We start from the raw sequence: 22,817 nt of genomic DNA on the forward strand, positions 1-22,817 counted from the left end.
AAGGGTCTTTGCAGATGGAATTAGGTTAAGGATCTCAAGACCAAGGCCTCCTGGATTACCCAGGTAGGCACTAACTCCAATGACAGGTGTCCTTACAAGAGACAAGAAGAGACAAAGATAGACACATCAAGGAGAACATGTGAAGATATGGCGGCAAAGACTAGAGCAGGGCTGTCCCAAGCCAAGAAAGCCCGTAGCCACCTCCAGCTGGAAGAGGCCATGGAAGATGTTTCCCTAGGACCTTCAGAAGGAGTATGGCCTTGCTGACACCTTGATTTTGGACTTCTGGCCTCAGAACCATGAAAGAACAAGTTCCTGCTATTTTGCCCAGTTAGTGGCAATTGGGGCCAGTGGCCCTAGGACACAAATATGCTCACATCCAACCCCACCTCTCGTCAGCCATGTTGCCCATGCATATGGCTTATTTAGCACAAGATGTGGCACTCTGGGCTTGAGCTGTGTGTTCATTCATTCACACTTTTATTTAAAAAAAATTTTTTTAAAATATCTATCTTTGAGAGAGCACACATTCATGCACACGCAAGAGCAGGAGAGGGGCAGAGAGGGGCGTGGGGGGACAGAGGATCCGAAGCAGGCTCCATGCTGACAGCAGACAGCCGGATGCGGGGCTCCAGCTCACGAACTGTGACATCATGACCTGAGCCGAAGTTGGACGCTTAGCCGACTGAGCCACCCAGGCACCCCTCCACACTTTTATTATGACTCTATCTAAATATCACCTCCTCAGGGGTTTCCGGAACAACTCCATCAAAATGGTCCTTCCTGAATCCTCCACATATCCCTCTCTCACCTCTTGTCCTGCTTTCTTTTTCTTCACACCCCTTACTGCTCGGCGGGATTATATGTTTGTGTCCTTGGATATCACCTATTTCCCCAATCTGAATGTATGCTTCCTAAGGGCAGAGTCGCATTCTATTTATTTCCTGCTAAGACTGCAGCAAAGAGAATGCCTAGCACCTAGAAGGTTCTTAAAATATTTTGATGAGATGAATAAAGTCACAGTCCTTATCTTCAAAAGCAGAGAAAGTCTAGAATGTTCTACTGTATTTTAATTCCAGAGCATTTTTTTTTGCAAATAAAAAAGTCTTCTTACACTCTCCCTTCAGGCCGCCATGGACTTTTATACATATCACGCTTGCTCCACGAGCCAGGAGTACATCATGATTTGTCTTTGGAAAAAATGGGATTTTTCTCCGAAGGGAGATTCCCGTGCTCCTGTCGGCTACAGCATATTGCCTAAAATGCCCCTAAATTTTTAATGAGTGACCAGTTTTTTTGCTCCTCCCACTGCTAGCACTTTCTTCAAGCCACACAGGTTGAGATGCATGGTGAGTGATGATGTGGGTAACAGATGATGCTTCCGCACACAGAGGTCATGCTGACTGGCAGGCCAGTGCTCCCCTGGGCAGCCAGTGGTTCCAAGTCCATGGTCGCCACCAAGCCTTGCAGTGTTCCTGGCACACCTGAGGCCGTTCATGACCCCGAGGTCACACAGAAAAGATCCAACTGGACCGCTTCTTTAGGAACACAAAGATCCAAGGACGCTCTGTGAAAACGAGTGACACCATTTGGTCAACAGGTAGTTGTAGTTCTAGCTCAGCCCAGATAAGCGCGAGGGGACCTTTAATAACCGGCAAGCTCTGGTCTCTCTGTAAGGTGTAAGTGAGGCCCTCCATTATTCACGCTTTTTCCAGACGTTAGTTCTGTAACATGGTAGAGCTTTTTCCGGGCAGGATAATAAGTAAAGAGAAGTCTTTAGGCTTTTGATGCAGGAAGGCATTCATAGGAAGAAAAAAAAAAATTGGGAGTAACAGGGATATGTGAACATTTTAAAGAGACTCTGTCCTTCCAAACAAAGCCAAAAATATTATTCGTACCTCAGTCTACATTCATTTGGGACGCTTGGGTGGCTCTTTGCCCTAAGCTTTCCATCAAATATCACCCATCCCCATTTTGTTACTCTGGCCCAAGGACCATGTTGGGAAAGAAGTCTACCCTCACGAGGCAGGGAAAAGAACAAAATGACCTCAAGGTGACGGAATAAGAAAGCTCATGAAGATGGTTTCAAATTTATACTGAAACTAAGCTTAAAAAAAAAAAAAATACCACCTGTAGAGTTTGGGTGAAATATCAAAGAAGAATACCCACAATTATCTAAAAAGGCTATGAACATATTTCTCCCTTTGTGTAAAAACCTAGGTGGATGCGACTGGATTTTCTGCACATACGTCACAGCAACATGTACATCTACAGGCTGAACACAGAAGCAAATATGTCCATCCGGCCAGACAACAGAGAGCCCAGCAAACACAGGGAAAAAATGCCACTCTTCCCAATTTTTGGCTTTGGTAAATAACAGTATTATAAGGTCAAAAATGCAACGCATGCATTATTCTGATTTTTCAATGAGTAAGCAACTTTTAAAATTTTCTCAGCTTTCATTTCGAATACAGTAAATTTCAAAAACTACAAGCCAACATAGAAAAGCTCTTGGGGGTGGGGGGCGCCCTTGGGTGGCTCAGTCGGTTAAGCGTCTGACTTCGGCCCAGGTCAGGATCTCACGGTCCGTGAGTTCGAGCCCCGCGTCGGGCTCTGTGCTGCCCGCTCGGAGCCTGGAGCCCGCTTCGGATTCTGCGTCTCCCTCTCTCTCTGCCCCTCTCCCACTCCCGCTCTGTCTCTCTCGCAGAAATAAACATTAAAAAATTTCTTAAGAAAAGAAAAAGGAAAGCTCTTTGGGCTCTCAAAAATCTAAGTATGTAAGAGAGTCCCGAGACTAAAATGGCAGGAGCTTTGCTGTAGAAGGGTATTTAATGATTTTGCTGAGTAAGGAGGGAAAAAACAGATTATCAAAGCCTATGGCAAACCCCAGCAATTTTATTTCCTTCTCTGGGTTCTTCCTCTATTTCTAATCTTCTGTGAACACACAGTGCATATTACATGGATATATAAAGATACACAAACACAGCATTTCACCAGCTCCTATGTGTAATACCGTCTCCGTAATGCAAAGCACAATATTTGGGACATACCTTTGGCTTACATCCGGAATAACGATTCCTAAAATGAAATTTATTTTCTTCTGGGGAGCGGGAGAGCTATTAAATGCTCAAAAACCAGCAACAGCAATACATGATCATTTCAATTAAAACCTTTTTTTTTTTTTTTTTTTTTAAAGCCAGGGGAAAAAGTAGCAAAGTCATAAAATTAAACCCAGGCTGGGTATCGAGGTTTTCTACTTCGAAAAGAAGGTGGAGAATGGCAGCCTGAATCTGTTTACCCTCTGCGAACGGGGAAAACAATCCTAAATAGCAATGCTCCCGTGGCATTAGAAGATGCTAAGAGAAGAATGACTTTAAAAGAAACCTGCCTGGTCTTTGGTTACCTGGCTCTTTCTGGGTGGCCTTCTGAGTAACCAACTCGGGAGATTTCTGTTTCTGTGGCTGTGGAAAGAACCTAATGAGCACTCCCAGGGGAGCAGTGAGGACCAGAATGCTGAAGACCAAGGTGGTTGGTTCCGAAGAATTTCTGGAATGGGCATCCTGGAATTCAGAAGCTCCCGGGGACCTCTCCAACTGCCTACTGTCCTGCACGGAGAACCTGCAGAGGGCTAGTTTTGAAAACCCTTCCTGTTGACATGTAAGCAAGCGGCCAGAGCATCCAGTCCCGTCCGGTCCCACCCTCCCCCCCCACCCCCCACTTCCCACCCAGGCTCAGCAGCCCAGCCCCTGAGGCTATTTCCTGGTCAGACCCAAGGCACACAGACCCCTTCTGAGGTTTTCCATGCCACCTCTCCGGGCGGCTCGGGCAGGTCCACATTGCTCCCTCGGGCTGCATAATTAGCGGGCTTCAGGCCGCCCTTGCCCGGTATGCTGTGGTTCCCGACTCCCAAACACAGCCCCCCGAGCCCCCTCCTCACCGGCGCCACCCCTGCCGCCACGCCACACACATCCCCGCCCTTCCTCCCCCCACGCCTCCCCGGCCCCACCTCGCCAACCTTGGGTCCCCCACACGGCAGCCCCAGGGCCGCCGCCACCCTCACACTGACACGTTCCCTAATCCTCTGGCAAACGCAGACCAAGTCTACAAAGCCCTGCTGTCACCACTCAGAGCCAAGCTTAGTCTCAACCCATTTAGAGACTTCCAAAGCTATGGTGGGAATAAGGAAAACGCAGGAACTCAAACTAATACTTATCTCTCATATGGATTCTGTCCTCTCCGTCTCCTTCCCTCTTTCTCCCCCTGCCCCCTCCCAACCCCAAAATCATAATCCCCCTACTGGAAGGCAAGGTCTTAAGAGGTCACTTAGTCTATCCTCCTGCCTTTGGGCAGGGCTATCCTCAAAATAAATGTGAGAAATAGTCATCTGTCTCTAAAAGGCTGATGCCACACCACCCTCTTATATATGTACCTGGACTTCGAATACAGAGCCAAGCTCATACCCTCGTGCTTGGCAAGGAACACGAAACGCACAACAAAACAGTGTAACTGTCCGGGCACCAGGGTGGCTCAGTCGGTTAAATCGACCTACTCTTGGTTTCGGCTCAGATCATGATCTTGTGGTTTTGCGAGTTCAAGCCCTGCGTCGGGCTCCGTGCCGTGTGGAGCCTGCCTGGGATTCTCTCTCTCTCTCTCTCTCTCTCTCTCTCTCTCTCTCTGCTCCCCTCCCCACTCATGCTGTCCCTGTCTCTCTCAAAAACACATAAACCTAAAAAACTAAAACATGTAAGTGTCTCCATGGCAACTGGGGACACTCCTCTAGGCTGCAGGGACACCCCACTCTCACCGGAGCCATGAGGATACCCTCCTTCCAGGGAGCCTGGAAAAGGCAAGAGGGAACACACCAGTGGATGAGTATTCCATCCTCAAGAATAGGGACCAGGGAAGCACACCCTTTGTGTTCTAAAGTTTACTTTCAGCTTCAGTAAGCGAAGGGCTTTTTTTTTTAATATAATAAAAAAAGTTATATGACTTTAATTAAATGCACTTATTAAAAGGGTGAAATATTTGGAGAGGCTGTTTTTGTGCTGGAGGCACATTTTCCAGCGTGCTGTAGAGCGTCTGCATCCGTCTGCTCTAGGCAATTTTTAATGCACAAATAAATCCGCACCTGACGTGCTGACAGATTATTATGCACTGTTGCAGCCAACAAAAGTAAACACAGGGGCAAGTTTTAACCTCTTGCAGTCACGGAGCTTCCCCCGCTGGGCCCGGCTCAGGTGTCCAGAACCGCGCAGGCAAAGGTTTTGCTTCCAGCGAGGCATCTTCCCGTCCTGGAGCCCGTCCTGTCCCTGGAAACAGGCCGCTCTCCCCGTCAGGCTGTCTGGAAGGTGGCACGAGCAAAGGCACAAGAGATGACCCAGGGAGGGGACGGAGAGGAAGGCTGGGAACACGCGGTGCTCCCCCCTGGCACCCCGCCTTCTTCCTTCCAGCCTGTTTACGCTGCAGCGGCCCTCAATCCACAGGCTTCAGCACAGTAGGCTCCTCAGCGGTCCGCCAGCGCGCTCCTGGGTCCCTCCAGCCCCGGCAGACCAGGCTCTGCAGATGGAGGGCCCCCCACGTGTTTCTCCCAGCTCGGCCCCGGGCGCACGCGTCAGGACAGTCGCGAGAGAGCTACAGGGCACCTGGGTAGTGTCCACACTCTGGACCTTACACGATGGGAGTACAGATTAGCATACGGTGAAGAGACCTGCTCGTCTCCTGGTGCTCCGGTTCGACGGGATGCGCAAAGTACAGCTCCCGGAAATGCCCGCTTTGCAACAACCAAAGAGGTCTGGGTTACACCTGCCTGGTTGGCTCCACGGGGCTCTGGGGGCTCATGTGTCCTGCCTCCCACCTTTGAGCTGCTTTGCTCCGACCAGATTTTTTAGGACTTGGGTTTCCTCATCTGTTTGATGTATCTTCAGCTGAAGGGGTGGGCAGAGGGAGGGAGGTCCTTAGGAGGGAGGGGACCCTTCTCCCACAGTCTGTCAGGCCTGTCTGTCAGTCCCACCCTATTATCTGGTGGCTGAGATCACAGTGTCCCTCTGCGTCTGTAAATAATTGCTTTGTCATGATAATTTGTTGGGTGTTGACTACAAACCATACCCAGTGCTAAGTGCTTTCGTACATTATCTCATTTTATTTCCAGGTTCTCTAGGGCATGGATCCCTTAGCTCCTTCATTGTTGCCACTAATTTGAACAGCTTCCTCTCTGTTCTTTCTCTCAACAATCTTACTATCCTCATGCTTAGTAAGACTAGGTTATTTCTCCCAGGGAATCCATGACAAAGAGCATAAGTACAAAGAAGCAACCGCATCAACCGACAACCCATCCAGAGCACACATATTTTCAGTGTAGAGACCAGGGCGCCTGGGTGGCTCAGTCAACTGAGCATCCAACTCTTGATTTCAGCTCAGGCCATGATCTCACGGTTGGTGAGTTCAAGTCCCGCATCGGGCTCTGTGCTGACAGTACAGAGACTGCTTGGGAGTCTCGTTCTCTGCCCTCCCCCTCCCCTGCTCTCTCTCCCTCAAAATAAAACATAAAACTTAAACAATGTTTTTTAAACATAGAGAGCAGTTATGACCACGGAAAAGATAAGTTTAGGGATACATAAATTTATTTTTAAAACAATAGGAAGGCTTGGGCACCATGAAATGTGATCAGATAAACACAGAAAATTCCTGCAGTGGGTACAAGTGCCCTTCCCATGGCATCAGCGGGCAGGTGTCACACTGGGGACATCTGTCAATCTCCCGGGACTGGGGGCTGTCCCGCTTGGTGAAGCAGAGCTCCCTGTGGCCAGGAAGCTCCGGATGCAGGTTCCTTTTCCACTCCCCCCCCCCCCCCCCAGCTCCCTTGCCTCCAGGGCAAAGAGCAACAAGGCTTAGTTAGGTTCACGCCCATGCCTGACCTTGAGCGTTAAGGAGTGCTACAAAGCCCTGGAAGTCCTGAGAGACCCAGTCCGGCGAGGTGGGGCACAGCTGACACAGGACCACTCACCTGCTCTGGAAGGCAGCCATTCTAGCACAGTCTCCTGTGCCCAGCGTCAGTGGCATAGCCTCTGACAGACGTGCCCAACGGTACAAGTGACACTGTCATCATCAGACCAGCATTTGAGACCTGTTGTTGGATGCAGAGCCTCGAGCTTGGTTTCCTTCCCTTCATAGAGATGCTGAGCTAGTGCAATGTGCTTGTAATAAATCCTTTTTTTTTTTTTTTTAGCTTAAATGAGCCAGAGGTCATTTCTGTTGCTTGCAAACAAGAACCTGATGGAAACAGCATTCTGTGCAAAAATCCTAGCATTGGTACTTGGACGTTACAGCGCGGTGTCTCTTAGGTTGGGTTTTCTTTTTTTGCGTTTTTAGCCTTTTTTAGCTTTAATTTTTTACTGCAATAAAATATGCAAAGGAAAGTGCCGCCTGGGTGGCTCAGCCAGTTAAGCATCTGACTCTCAATATCGGCTCATATCTTTTGGCAAAATGTGAACGTATGTTTGCTGGGTTATAGAGAGATGTTCATAAGTGTGTGTGTATACACATACACACACACACACATATATATGCACATATATACACACATATGTATACACACACACAACACACACACACACACATATGTTCAACTTTGCTAAATGCTGCCAAGCAGTTTTCTAAAGTGATCATATCCATTAGAATGATTAAAAAAAATTTTATTAAAAAAATGTTTTTAATGTTCATTCATTTTTTGAGAGAGAGAGAGGCAGAGAGAGAGGGGCAGAGCATGAGCAGGGGAGGGGCAGAGAGAGGGGGAGACACAGAATCGGAAGCAGGCTCCAGGCTCTGAGCCATCAGCACAGAGCCTGACACGGGGCTCGAACCCACGAGCCGTGAGATCGTGACCTGAGCCGAAGTCGGACACTCAGCAGACTGAGCCACCCAGGTGCCCCTCCATTAGAATGACTTGTAATTGACCTTCCAGAACACTTGTTGCCCCCAAAATGTAAGACACTGGAGAAGGACGAGATGGGCAGGGAGAAGGATGTCAGTAAAAATTCACACAGTGACATTTTGCCCTTCTTAAATGATTCCACTGCAGATGAAGGAGTAAGTCTTGGTATTCAGCACAGCGCCACCCGGCTTGACCTCGGTTAAATGACTGCTGACAGGTCATCGTGAAAGTCAAGGGCACAGCTGGAAGGAGACTTCTGAACTCCTGGCCTTTTGACCCAGCAGCACAGACTCGCATTCCTGCCAGCCACTTCCAGCCCCAGGAAACCGGCAGCCGTGCGGCATCTCGACTTTCCCCAGCATCCGAGCGGGGGTGGCGTGCATTTGGACTGGGATCACGGGCCTGAATGCCTACGGGGCCAGCAGGAATTTAAATCAGGCCACGAGGGCCAGGCATGGTGGGGATCAGGTCAGGAGTGGTGGGGATTGGAATAAATTGAGAGCGAATGTCCGGTCTTAAAGGGACATTTATTACTCAGCCCGCTGATTTTTGCCATATGGGAAAGAGGAGCCCGCTGCCGCCAGATTCTCCGACTTTTCCAGGGAAGCTGGAAAACTGGATTGTTTTTTATGAGATGCTGCAATTTGCAATGCTGGTAGCGAACCTTTAAAAAAAAAACAAACAAAACCCAAACGCTGTCAGCCCAGCAAGACGCATTGATAGATCAGATGTGCTACAAGAGCCACCTCTGGGTAGGACCACCTCTGACTTACACGGACTCAGCATATACCGTTCACAAGAAGAGGCCGCACAGAGCAGACCTGAAGGAAACAATGGACCACGACAGCCCCAGCAAGGCACAGGCAAGAACCCATCCATCCCTTCTCTCTTCCGTGGATGGGCTCCCTCCTTCCCGACGACCCTTTTTGTCACCCTGGTGAAGTCAGCATTGAACCTAAAACCCTGAACGTCACGAACACCTCGGACAAGGTGCCTCGCACCTGAAGGGGGGGAGCAGGTCTTTTTGTTCTTCCCTCTACATCTGGCGATGAGGTGTCGTGTCATTACCGTAGGTCGCCGTCTCTGGCCCCGAGCCTCACTGCACTTGGGCAGGATCCATTGGGATGCAGTACGTGTGGTGACGTGAAGCACAACCTGGAAACCGATTTACCCGCGCAAGACGTCATCGGCGAGAAGACACTCCTGTTTTTAGCAAATCAGATCTACCTCATCGCTCGTGCAACCTCCACACGTGTTTCCCGAGCTGCCTACAATGGCGTTTGTGAAGCAGGCCGCTTACCTCTTCTATTCTACCCCTTCCCCAACCGAGGCGCCCTGACATCATCTCCCTGCATTTGCCCTCATTAAACACATCGCTCTCACACACACACACACACACACACACACACACACACACACAGACGCACGCACGCGCACATCCGTTCGCCGATTCCAGGACTGAGCAGGTGGAAACAATCTAGCCACCAACGTGCATGGGAATCCGTTTGCCCTTACCTTCCCCTGGCCTCAACACCCACTTTCTAAGTTCTTAAGCTAAGCAGACGCACAGTGGGTGCTCCATAAACATCTGTCAAATGTCCTGTAGGTCCCGAGACAAAATTGCCAAGTCCCACGTGTGCCAACAGCTGCTCTGGAGTTCCTACCACGGATGTGTAATGTCACCACACCCCACAGGCAGGTTGAGACAGGTGTCCCCAGAGGAGGAAACAGGCACAAAGAGGTGCTGAAGCCACCTGGGCAGAGGGCTGATGGAGAGGCGAAAGGCAAGGCCTGCTCCAGGTCGTAAGCCTCCCAAACCTGACTTCCCGAGGGGCCAAGATGATTATTCAATAAATTAATAACCTAAGTGCTCAACAAACACCAGCTACATACCAGTCACTTTATATCATGAACGCAGGTAATTCTTCCAACAGCCCTACAAGGCTCAACTGCAGAGTCTCGGGATACAGAGCTCACCCAAGGAAATAAGTCAGGTTCAGCTCAGCGCTTTTTAAAGTGGGGGGACTTGGGGACACATGGCGCGGGACACTCTGGGTTGTCACAATTCATGGGGCACTGCTGCCATCCGGTAGGTAGGTGGCAGGGACGCCGAATACCTGCATCGCACAGGACCTCCCCACCTGAACGCCCACAGCACTTCCCGGCCGAGAAACACTGTTTTTTGGTTTTGTTTTTTCGGAAGAGGCAAAGCCAGTATCTGAACTGGGGCAAGTTGGCCTCTAGAGCCTCTGTTGTTCTTACTACTCCATTCTTCGGCCTCAAAGACGTTTTTCACACCACATGGACTGCTGCCCGGCGGAATGATTGGCGGCCTCGTGGGCAACATCTTGGGTAACTTCAGCATGCAGAGAACAGAGCTTGATCTAGAATGAAAAGTGCATCCCTCCAACAGAGAAAAGACGTTTAAGAAGCATTCCCTACAGGGGCTATGGCTCTGAACGTAGTGAGGAAGCTGTTGAGGAAGCGCTTTGTTTTACGATTATTTTGGTTAAGACAGAGGCATGGCTTCAACGGCTGCAATGTCACAGAAGAGAGAGATCAAGAGAATAAATCAGACTGTGAGTGGCACCAAATGACCAGGAGAGACCATACACGTTCCAAGATCGGAAGCCACCGGAGACCATTTGTGGCTCAAGTGTTCAGAGAAGGCGTCATGAAGAAAGCAGGACTTGACTGGACTTCCGAAGACGGAAGTGATTCCAGTCAGCAAGAGAGGAGGAAAGGGGAAGTGGGCAACCAAGTCAAGCGTGCAGAAGCGAGACTCAGCTAGCCAAGGTGAGGGGCGCTGGGGAGGCCACCCTGGATGAATCACAGGCTCCATCTGTTCAGAGCAGAAAGGGGTGAACCTTTGGGGTTGAGGAAGGGTTTCATCTATACCCAAGGAATTCCAACTGATCTGTAGGACATTGGAACCCACCATAGACGACAGTGGTCATTTCAGGAGCGAACAGACCCAACAAGAGCTAGTGGGGTGAGGGGTCAGTTAGAAGTGCTCTCAATAAACCCACCATGAGTAAGAGCTTCCGTGAGGTAGTAACAACAGAAATCAGCCACCGAGCCCTGCCAGTTCCTTCTTCATACGCTGCTCTGTGGTCAGTTGGATAGGAAACTGTGTCGGGAGCCTGACAGAAGAGAAAGGGTTGAATCCCACTTCTTAATACAGACTCTGATAACCAGAGGGACGATGGCACCTGTCGCTAATAAAAAACATTTAGCAAGGGTTTTTAGCCACCCCAATTATTTAGGTAGAAAGGTCAAGGGAATAGTAAAATCTAATCAGAGAGTCGGCCCTCTGGTTCAGAGACAACCTTGTCATTCTTAGATACAAAATGAGACCTTTCCCATCAGCCGGCTTGCGGGAGACCAGCGGCAGCAGCTTCCGTGCTAACCATGAGGTCGGTGGCTCGCGGTGAACCTTGCCTCCTAACACTGTACCCTTGTTTGGTTTCCCACCCTTGAATGGAGGCTGGCCCTGTGATCTGCTTTAACCAACATAATGTGGCAGGAGTAATGCTGTGCTGGTTCCAGGCCTAGGTCTTAAGGAGATCTGAGAGCCACGCCACCCTACTCAAGGGGCCATGTGGAGACACCATGTGGAGAAAGAGAAGTCCCGAAATGATGAGGAAACAGAGAAGGGCCCAGTGTCCCCGGGACCCAGCTCAGCCCAGCCCCATCCAATCTCCAGCCGAATGACGCTTCCTGAGTAACCACTGACTAGACTAGTAGAAGAACTGCCCAGTCAAGCCCAGCTCCAAATCCAGAATCATGACCAAATAGTTACTATTTGAAGCCACTAAGTTTTGGGGTGGTTTGTTACGCAGCAGTAGATAGCTGATACACCTCCGTAAGGCCATCAGCTATGCCAGAGTGCTGGTCCATGCAAAGCTCTGAGCACAGAGATACGTGCTTATCCTGAGTATGAACACAAACAGCAATACAGAATCCCTGCCATCCACTGGTACCCAAGCTTAGCACACAGCTGGCACCTGGATAAACATTTGTAAAATGGACACACAGCCCTCAATCTAATATTAATCGATGCTAGAGAAGCCGGCCCAAAGCTTACTTATTCCTGCAAACCTTCTTAGGAACTTGCAACCTTCAACATCAGGAAAGGTTCTCACCAATCTGATTGTAGTCCCCGGGGCTCCTGAAGCCTGTTTCCTCTTCCCCAGCTGGATGGATAACAGCTGGTCACTGTCCCAATGTCCCCCAACACGGTACCGTCCTCAGCTTAACCGAGTTCTCCTCATTAAGAAAAAAGGCTACTGCATTTTGACTTCTGCAAACTGATTTTTTCAACTGTTTCTGGAGAGGCATTGCTTCTGTTTAACGTGATCTTTACGGGGTTCTCGTTAAAATGCAGATTCCGCTTCGGTAGGTCTGGGCTGGGGCTTGAGAGTGCAGTTTTAGCAAGTCCCAAATGCTTCTGCTGCTGGTGATCCAAGGGCCACACTTTGCACCGCCTTCTCATTGGATAGATGAGCAGAATGAAGTACAGGGAGAAAGTTCTACTGCTGACTTCAGGCCCCCAGACCAGACTGCACCTTCCCTGGGGAAGTGTTAGCTTTAAAGCAGCGTGAGCAATCGGGGCAGGCCTTCCTCGGCTACGGAAGACTGGTTCTGGAGCAGCTGTACCTCAGCCACCTAAGGAAAAGCCCACTGCACTGGAATCAGTCCCGGGGCTTACAAAATGCAGATTCCCAGGCCTCCCTGCTAGAGACCGACTCAGTGGCTCTGCCATGGGGCTCCAGAAACTCCATGGGGGATTCTGATGCACAGCTGGGTTTGGGATGGCTCATCTAGACTACTTGTGGGGCAGGGACCCCAAGAAAGTAAGACACAAAATGATGCACAAGCCGATGCTTACTAAGGGGTTTCTGCATTCCAGGTGCCGTTCTCATTTAAGTCACCATTCAATGGTCTAAGCGTCACCAGAACTCTATCTAGTTAGGTATTGTCATCCCTCCCATTTCACAGAGGACAAAACCAAGGCACGGAGCAGCTGTGTGACATGGCAAAAGCCACTCCCTTAGTAAAGGAGCTGAGCCGGGATTAGAACCCAGGTCCTTAAGCAGAGTCTACGTCGTAACCACTAGGCTCTCTTCCTCCCTCTACAGCGAAGGCACGTAAGCTCCTTGGGATGAACTGCCTTATCAACTAGAGCCGTGCTTCTCCAAGGAGAAGCCACACACCATCAGTTCCAAGGGACATCAACACATGCTCCTCGGGAGAGAAATGGTGGGAGATGATCTAAATCAAATTTGGTAAATCCTGAGTTCAAGCAAACTAAACAGACTTCTTCTTGCAGACATACATAAATTAATTTCCAAGGGTGGAAGGTGCATTTTACAACTCTCTCCAATGGCACTGACTGCAGAATCCTTCTGTCCAAGAGCATCTCGAGGTAGGAGGAGGAGGTCAGGAACCCCCCTTTGGGGAATTGCAGGTCCAGAACTGTGCTTTTCAAACTGTAACACACACGTGAACCACCTGTGGATCGTGGTAAAAGCAGGTTCTAATTCACTAGGTCTGGGTGGGGCCTGACAGCCTGGCTTTCTAGCAAGTTCCGGCTGCTACGGCTTGCTGCTGGATCCCACTCAGCCTAGCAAAGACCTGGAGCACAGCGTGGGCTGGCTCTGCTCTGCACTATCTCCCCAGACAAGCCTTATCCCAGCTCCTCATCCCCGAGAGAAAACCCCTTACGCAGACTTCCAGAGGCCCAGGCCACGGCTTAGCTCCCCAAATGTGAAACTGTTCCACACACTGCCAAGTTTGCTCATGGACCCCGGTTTGGCGGGGGCGGGGGGGGGGGGGGCTGTGAATCCAGACCTTCTAGAGAAGCATCTACCCCAGGGTCTGCACCCCAGCCCTCCTCTCTGTCTTTCCACACCTCCCACACCCCTGCCCGGGACTCAGAAAGCCCTCATTCTGAAGGTGAAGTCCCCTTAGTGGACAGCCTCCCTAAGGCTGCTACGTGCCCAGGGTTGCTACGGAGTGAGAGCCACTGCAAGGAAGGGAGAGCGGGGAAAAGGAGGAAAGCAGAGAGCGAGGAGGCCCTGTGAGGTCTTGTGACCGACTGGGCCTCCTGGTGCCACCGGGCAGGGCTGAAACACTTGGCCTGTCTCCGAAGCAAACACCCAATCCAAACAGGCCCTGGTGTGCCTCCGAACAGACTGTGTAAATAAGGGGGGAAGGGGGGGAGGGAAAAAAAAAACCCAACTGGCCACAGATCTCGCTTTCAAACACGTTGAAACAAAATAATCCCTCTCACTCACTCCCCTCCTGCTCCCTCTTTTTTTAAAATTTCCACTGGTGCCGAGGCCTCAGTGGAGCCTGGCTGGCGGCGTGTTAGAGCCTGCAGCCTACCTGTCCTGCATAGGAATGAAGCCTAGAGGAGTTACATGATATGCCCGCGCTGCAGGCCCGGGGACCACAGCTACCGCATTCAGAGTCCAGGAAACAGAGAAAAAGCTGTTCTCAGAGCTCCACTGAGAAGGGACTTGGGGGGGGGGGGGGAAGGGCAAGTCAGCAGGGGGAGCGAGCTGCATGAGAGACGGTCCAATTAACCTGGCTTTGACCAGGGGTGGCCCTGCCTCCAAAGCGCACACCCCAAAAATCAGGGTCCTGACCCCACAAAACAGAGCTGGAAATACACAGCCCGTGAGAAGGAGCTCATCCCGGACAGCCTCTCTCCAAGGGCGTCTCTGAATGCCAAGTGTGTACCCAGACAAGGGGGCAATTCGCTTGTGGTTTGTTGCTGGTTTTGTATTTGGTTTTGAACTTTCTAATGGCAGGGCGGGGTCGGAGGGGGCCGGTTGGGGGGGGGAGGGGGGCATGAGTCATCTTGCAGATGAGAACCCATCTCCCCCTTCTCTGCAAGTTGAAACAATTGAGTTGTCTCTCTCGGTCCTTGCCAACGTCTCTTACTCAATCTTGGATCAAAAGGGCGGTGGGGAGGGAGGCTGGGACAGGAATCCAGACAGTTCTCTGCCTCTGACATCAGGCCCAGCTGCTGGAAGTGCGCTGAGGATATCTGACCCAGAAGGGAAGCCGGCCCAGTTTGGCGAGGTGGGTGAAGAAAAGAGCAGAGGGTGACCCTATCTGGGGAGCCCGGGGAGGCGCACGTTGTAGGGAGAAGGGGCCAGCTTCGTGGTGACCCTTCCCGGGTCACATCCACTCACCACTTCCCTCCTCACTCATATTCTTAGAAGCAGGACTGGGACTTTATCCTGTGCACAGGCTGGTCCCCTGTAGGCATTTCACAGCGATTATTTACAATCGCAACTACTCAGAAGAGACGAGACTCAGCCGGGTGAGCCCAATAGCCTGCGGCTCAGCAGGAAGAGAAGTCTAGGTCCCACGTCCAAGAATATCAGCAAATCCTCATGAAGCATCCGTTGTTGTAACGCAATTTAAAAGCGCTGGTTTGAAGGGCCTGTCTGACACTATCCAGGTCTGTGGGCAGAGCCGATGATGCCACACCCATTGTGGGATTTCGGCTTCCTTTTCAAAATTAAAGAAAAAAAAAAATCCCTTGCACATTAATCTCCATTTAGCGTGGCATGTCTATTTGGTCTGCAGGCACAGACTCAGCACCATATACAAGAGGAGAGCCCAGAAAAATCAGACAGATCGATCCCAGGTTTTTTTTTTAATTTTTTTAATGTTTATTTATTTTTGAGAGACAGAGAGAGATAGCATGAGTAGGAGAGAGCAGAGAGAGAGAGGGGGAGACCCAGAATATGAAGCAGGCTCCAGGCTCCGAGCTGTCAGCACAGAGCCCGACACGGGGCTCGAACTCACGAGCCATGAGATCGTGACCTAAGCCGAAGTTGGACGCTCAACAGACTGAGCCACCCAGGCGCCCCTCGATCCCAGGTTTTAAGGAATGTACGCCTTTGCTGGGAGACATAACTAACCTACTAGGGTTCAATAGCTTTTGTCTCTTCTGAGACATAACTGTAAACGTAACACGAGTATGAGCCGCCCCCTCTTGAGTGTCATTCTGTACCAGGCAGTATGCTAAGGACCTTCGAGGCGGGGGTTCTGATCCCCACAATCATCCTGTGAGGTAGAAACCATTGCACGGGGGAGCACATGGGGGCTCTGAGGACAAGCCAACAGGCTGGGTCACAGAGCTGACAAATGACAGTGTGCCGGCTGAGGGCCCTTCCTTCCCATGACTCTGTCACGGCACCAACTCACTTTCTGCCTGGAAGTCAAGGGGCTCCCAGACAGAGCTCCGCAAGGCCAGGCAACCAGGTCTATGTACTTCCAAACCGTCCTCAGCCTTGGGTTAGCACCGGAGACGGTAAGTAGATCCTTAGACAACGTTTGTTGAATAAATGGATCACGACTTGCAAGAAGGAAAAGGCCAGTCGGTCCCTTTATTCAGATATGTACTGAACATCTACTGTGGGTCTCTCGCTCTGCTAGACATGGGGGCCCAGCTGAGCTGAGGGAGCCCAGGTTTCAGGGGGCTCAGTCTGGTGACAAGGGTGAGTCTGGAGCCTCAGGGAACAAGCTGCACCTGCACAAATCCCCGAGGGCACTGCTGGAAAGCTGACTTGAGACACAGCCCCTGCCATGGGGGTGCTTGTCCCCTAAGGAGGGAGCACAGATCTACAAGACAGAGAAAGGCAAGTGGAATCAGAAAGTTCTAGTTTGCCAAGAGAAAGGAAGGCTCCGGAGGTCCCCAGAGGTAAGCTGGTTCATAAGCACTTCTTCATGTAAGAATCCCTCTTCCCTCCAGGGGCTCCTGGGTGGCTCAGTTGGTTAAGGGTCCGACTTCAGCTCAGGTCCTGATCTCACGGTTCGTGAGTTGGAGCCCACATTGCGCTCTGGGCTGACAGCCTGGGGCCTGCTTTGGATTATGTGTCTTCCTCTCTCTCCGTCCTTCCCCCATGCACACTGCCTCTGTCTCTCAAAAACTGAGTAAATGTTTTAAAAAAAATTTTTTTAAAAGAATCCCTCCTTCCCCCATTACATTCTGCTCTGTGTCTATGCAGAGGAGACACACAATATACAGTGAGAACGCAAGATCTACCCACACACTTACCAAAATGGCTAAACTTCTCAAAAGTGACTGCCCCTAAATGCGTGACAAGGAGGGCACCTGTTATGACGATCACTGGGTGTTGCATGCTAAGCGATGAATCACTAAATTCTACTCCTGAAACCAATATGGCACTATAGGTTAACCAGAATCTAAACAGAAGTTTGAAAAGAAAAAAAAAAATCCAAAATAAAAAAAATAAATAAAAAGTGACAGCCCCAAATGCTAATGACGAGAAGAGCCACTGGAAGGTTTGTTTGTACATGGTCACCGGAAGTGCATAAGGGTATAGGCACGCTGGGAAAGGGTCTGATGGTTTCTTATGGCACTAAATGGATAGCTACTCCCTGAGCCCACGATTCCACTCCTAATAATCATTTAACCCGAGAGAGATGAAAATGTGTGTCCACAAAGTTCTGTTCAAGAATGTCCAGTCAACTTAGTTCAACACAGCCCCAAACTGGAAACAAGACAGGTGCCCATCACTGGGAGAATGGAAGAATGAACCGTCATTCAATGGGGCAGCCCTCAAGGGCACAAAAGCCCTGGACGTCCAAGAATGGGATGGATCTCTAAAACATTACCCTGAGTCAAAGAGGAGTCACACGATGGAATAGGTAAGGAATGACTTCATTTATGTGGCGTTCCTCCTAGAATGGGCACAGTCATCTAGGGACAAACAAAAAACAAAAAACAGAAGAGTAGTTGCCACTGGGGGCCTCGGGGTGGGGAGGGGCTGGCAAAGTCACATGGGGGAACCTGCTGGGTGCTGGGAGCATCCCTACCTAGGGACACTTGAGATTTGCGTAAAGGTTGCCTGAAAGGAAGCAAAAGATCTCTAAGCAGATATTGAAGTCCAGCTGATGTTTGTGCTGTGGTATTTGGGGGGGATTAGCAACTTACTCTGAATGGATCGAAGAACATGGGGCAGAGAGATGCGTGGAAATCAGGCTGGCCGTGAGATACGGAGTCTGGCAAAAGTCGAGCACAGCATGGAGGTGGAGGGTCTATGGGCGCTTGCTGTAAAATGCTTTCTTCCAACTTTTACGTATATTTATACACTTCCATAATAAAATATTGGTGGGGGGGGGAGAGAAACGAAAGGGCACCCCAAAACAGCCTCATGTGAAAGGCACCTCGTTGTGGTGAGTTTTCAGAGCTGCTGAGGCTTTCAGAGGCTGCAGAGAGGAGCGAACGGGAAAGACTCGGAGGGCTCAGAACTGACCCAGAGCCTCCCAAGGCAGAGATTCCCTCTGTGGTCTGGGTTAAGACCGGTCGCGGCGGCCTGGGTCTGCGTTCGATCACTGTGCCCAAGGCGCAATTTCCTGTTCCTTGGGATGAAGCACATCTTGGACTTGGACTACCTCTCTCTACACGGCGTTTGGGTGAGTTAAGTGTCAATGAATCAGAAACAAATGGATTAAGTTTCTCCGCACACATGCGGGCCTGAAGAGAAACAAAATACAAATAAAGGAAAGGGAGAAGGGGACATTATGAGAAGGGGAAGGGGTCTCTGTTTCAAACTGTGCACAAAACGGGTGTTCCGAGAAATACTTGATTGACTTGCTGATCTCAGTCCCCTACATGAAGGGCTTCTGGGGCCCAGCTCTTTAATATGCAAATGACTTTGAAAAATATTTCTCCTCCTGGAAAGCAGAGGGGAAAGGAAATGCTTTGAAGCCCTCCTGGTTATTTAATTATTTTTTTCAAAGGTAAAGCAGTATATTTTTATCCAATATTAAATAAACATTATTGAAATGGTATGTTCAAAGCTTTGAAGCCTGTGATGTTGGTTTGGGAGGTTTTTTGCTTTGTGTTTTGGGTGGGGAGGCGGTGGAGGGGGGGTGCGGGAAGGATGGTGCTTCTTCTTGCCAAATGTTCTAGAATCGCAGAACATTAGACCCAGGAAGCCCAAGTGGCCAGGATGGTATTGTGGAGCGGAGGGAGGCTCAGACAGACTGTGGTGACCTTGCTTGAGAAGTAAGCAGTTACCAGGCTGGGATCAGGATGCAGGTGGCCTGGCTCCCAGGGCCACGTGCAGAGTGCTCCAGTCTCCGCAGGGGATCTCCGGGTCAGCTCTGAGATGACGATCCGGGGGGGGGGGGGGGGGGGGGGCACCCTTCCTGGACATGCGAGTTTACAGAAATGTCTTTTCTCAGTCACCACCAGTAAAGATGACAATGGCCATCTCCCCAGGGACACTGGGAGACTCCTCGAGTGTGTTTGCAGGTAAGGTAGGGTGAGGACATGTGAAGTCAATGCACCTTTATGAGAGAATCTGGGCTCAGAAAAAAAAAGTCACACCTCTGAAGGATTTTTCTCAACTGGCCTAATTTAGACACAACATATACAAACACAACCCACAAAGATTATTTGGGCATGGAGCATGGGACAGTGGAATAGGAAGGGAACAGCATAATCATGATCCTCAAATACTTAATGTTTGAGTAACAGCCCACAAATCCTTATTAAGTGAATTAACAAATAAATATAACACGCACACTCATCCATCACAGAAGTAACGATTAGCGTAGAAGATTTCAGAAAAGATATATCGGGGTAAGATACACCCAATGCGAGCAGCTGCCAGGCACAGAGTCCCCTAGGTGACCATGGCACCCATTATGAGTAACACCGTGCCGACTTGATTAGCTTTCGCCATGGCCTTAAGAGAAAAGAGTCATTAACCCCATTTTATAGATTTAAAAAAAATTTTTTTTTTTTAAGAGCAAAGCTCTTGATCGTGACATATCTTGCCTGCCTGGCTGTGCCCAGAAGAACGAACTAAAACTTTACCCTAAAGGATCCATGAAGTCTAATGAAGAAAGTCATAGGCAATAATACCAAAAAACAAAACAAACAAACAAAAAAGACAAAATTTTATCGGGTGCTACTTTCTTTCCCCAGAGGGAATAAACTTCCCTGACTTTTTTTTTAACATAAAATAATTCTCATTGCAAACTAGAAAATTAAGATCATCTATAATCACAGCAACCCTCAGAGGTAATCTGTTCTTTGGTTATAAATCCTTCCAAAGTGTTAAGCATGCTCAGATGCTTTTTCTTAACAGACATTTTTTTGGGGGAAGAATTTTAGATTTATAGAAAAGCTGCAAAGACAGTACAGAGTTCCCATACGTCCCTCACCCAGGAAAGATAAAAAATGTCATGGATATTTTACATAACTACGGTATATTTGTCAAAACTAAGAAATTAACATGGACACGCTACCGTGAACTACAGATTTTTTTGGATCACTCCAGTTTTCAGCCAACATCTCTTGTTCCTGTTGCGGGATCCAGTCTGGGGTACCACACTAGAGGGCTCCTAGCGTTTGTAAACACACTGCTTTCACTGAACAGTGCACATCATGAACATATTTCTAAGTCAACGAACAGACGCCAACAGCGTTATGTTCAATAGCTTCCTAGCACATGTCCCACTCAATGGATGGGCGATCCCCTCCCCTTGAAGGGCACACCCATTGCTTTTGGGTTTTCACTGTTCCCTAAATGCACGAATTCACCCAGGCTGTGCGTGTCTAACAACGTCCTCAGAACCCATTTCTAAAAGTGTGCTGAGAGTGTGTCAAGAGTATGTCCTTCAAGACTTTTCTTGTATATTGCCACCCTCACCTCCAGAGAGCCTGAGTCCATTTGCCTTATGACCAATAGATGAGTCCCTTTAAATTCATATGGACAATAAAAGACCCTTCACCCTAGAGAAAAAAAACCCATCAGACTGGAAAGAGTTAAGAGACATTCAGGACAGGCATTTCCACACACACACACACACACACACACACACACACACACACATCCCTTGCAAACCAGACTCATTTCAAAGAGCCACCTAGAAATTAAACCTTCATTCCCTTCAGCACATACTACTCCCACCGTCCTCTCTCCGGGTCTGACAGAGAGAGGTATCTTCGGATCTTCGGCATTTCAATCATGGAATTACTTTCGAGGTGCAGGGGCGACCCCCACCGAGTTTAATTTCCTTCTCATCTCTCTGTAGTGTCTACTGGAGGTCCCTGAAGGAAAACTTGAGCAGGGTTGTGCACTAATGCATGCAAGAGGAAGGACAAAAGGACGTGATGGTCAGCAGAGTTGTATGCTTTGTATTTATTTATTTTTTTATTTTTTTATGGTGAAAGAAATAGGGGAAGGAGTAGAGACACAAAGCGGCTTCGTATCTAGAAATGGCTCGCAGAGAACCCAAACCAGGAACCTACCCAGCATGCTAACTGGAACCATCACCTTGCTTTTCCAAACAAGCCCGTATTTTATTTTGAGACTCCTGTTCGTCAATGCAAAACACTCTGTCCCCATGCTTAGCCCTGTAAAGCATTATATATCTGAGAAGCCAGGAAAAGAGGGTGGCAGGAGAGGTTTTGGAAACGGAGCCAGACCCCATGCTGGGGAATTCTTAAGTGCCATCCTGGCCTGCAAAAAGAGAAAGAAAAGAAAGAAAGAAAGAAAAAGAAAAAACAAGCTACTGGTCAGAGGGAATGCTCCTCCATGCCAAGCTCAGCTTGAATTCATACACAACACAACCTCTTAAAGGGGAGAAACACTGCTTTAAACCCAGAGTCTCTCCTCTCGATGCAACTGATGAAAAACGACAGGAAGTTCAGAATATTCTGGGAGGAAAGGGGCTGCAACCTGAGATACTTTCTTCGCTCCCAATGTTTGCAATCTTGTCACTCTGGTCAAGGCCACACCTTCAGGTCAGGAGGGATCAAGTCTTTGCGGCAAAGGATGCCAGGTTCCATTTCCCCCAAGAAGAACAATGCCCAGGGTCTGAGGCTCGTCATCTCCCTGGGGCCTGTGCGGTCTGGTTGCGTAGCTGGTAAAACCCACTTCACTTTTGAACTCTTCCCAGAAACGATAAGAGGATCTTCCCAGGGAAGAGAAAAATGGAATTGGTTACAGGGGTAGGGTCTGCCCGGAATGCACTGCTACCCCCGTTTCCCACACAGTCCACTGGCTGTTGGGAAGGAGGGGACTAGAACATACAGAATCTGGCTGTGAGGAAGAATACAAAACCTGCCTTTCACACAAAGGGGACATTTCCCCTCGTTAGCTGAGCAGGTACTAGAGTAACTTAACAGGAGCAAGTAACCGCACAGAGAAGAAACTAAAGCCTTAAAAACCAAGGCACCTTTCCTCCAGCGTGTGTCTTCCAGGGTGAGGCGAGCACACATCACTAACGGAGCTGTGTTAGGCCGAGCGGGAGATCTTTGACATTTGGGTCATTCAACCTATCAACCTTAAATTATTATTTTTTATGGTTTTTATTTAAAAAATGTTTGTCTAATGTTTGCTTATTTTTGAGAGAGAGAGAGAGAGAGAGAGAGAGAGAGAGAGACAAAGAGAGGCAGAGTGTGAGGGACAGGGACAGAGTGAGAAGGAGACACAGAATCCAAAGCAGGCTCCAGGCTCCGAGCTGTCGGCACAGAGCCTGACGCGGGGCTCGAACCCACGAACCTCCAGATCGTAACCTGAGCTGAAGTCGGATGCTTACACGGAGCGGTCCAGGTGCCCTCAAGCTTAAATTAAAACCCAAGCGATGAGAAGATCAGACAGACCTCACGATTCTAACTGTGTGAGCGTATACACGTGTATGCCTTATCTTGGAGCGGGCTTTGTCAAGTGACCACACTTTAACCCAAGCCCCGAGCTGTAAGCAATACTCCCTCGGTGCTGCGTGTGTTTGTTTGCTTTTAATTGTGAAGAGTTACGCACGCCCTGTAAGCACAAACTGTAAGAGGGCACATACATGGACAGACCCTTGTACTATAAAT

At 49.4% G+C, this 22,817-nt stretch overlaps 2 long non-coding RNA genes across 4 annotated transcripts in view; one reads left to right on the forward strand and one right to left on the reverse strand.

Annotated features, from left to right (window-relative positions):
• The window catches only part of LOC113596093 (uncharacterized), a 155,587-nt gene that overhangs the window by 67,215 nt on the left and 65,555 nt on the right, over positions 1-22,817 (reverse strand). The window lies entirely within an intron of this gene.
• LOC128313453 (uncharacterized) lies at positions 17,452-22,814 on the forward strand. 3 transcript variants are annotated; one of them, XR_008294192.1, is made up of 4 exons: positions 17,452-17,626; positions 18,160-18,394; positions 19,169-19,238; positions 21,168-22,812. It is a non-coding gene; the product is annotated as an uncharacterized LOC128313453 (long non-coding RNA). The 3 variants fall into 3 exon arrangements; XR_008294193.1 differs by having other exon boundaries at positions 18,167-18,394; positions 21,168-22,811; XR_008294191.1 differs by lacking the exon at positions 17,452-17,626 and having other exon boundaries at positions 17,810-18,394; positions 21,029-22,814.

Source organism: Acinonyx jubatus, chromosome E1 (assembly GCF_027475565.1).
Source record: "Acinonyx jubatus isolate Ajub_Pintada_27869175 chromosome E1, VMU_Ajub_asm_v1.0, whole genome shotgun sequence".
In the NCBI taxonomy this organism is placed as follows: domain Eukaryota; kingdom Metazoa; phylum Chordata; class Mammalia; order Carnivora; family Felidae; genus Acinonyx; species Acinonyx jubatus.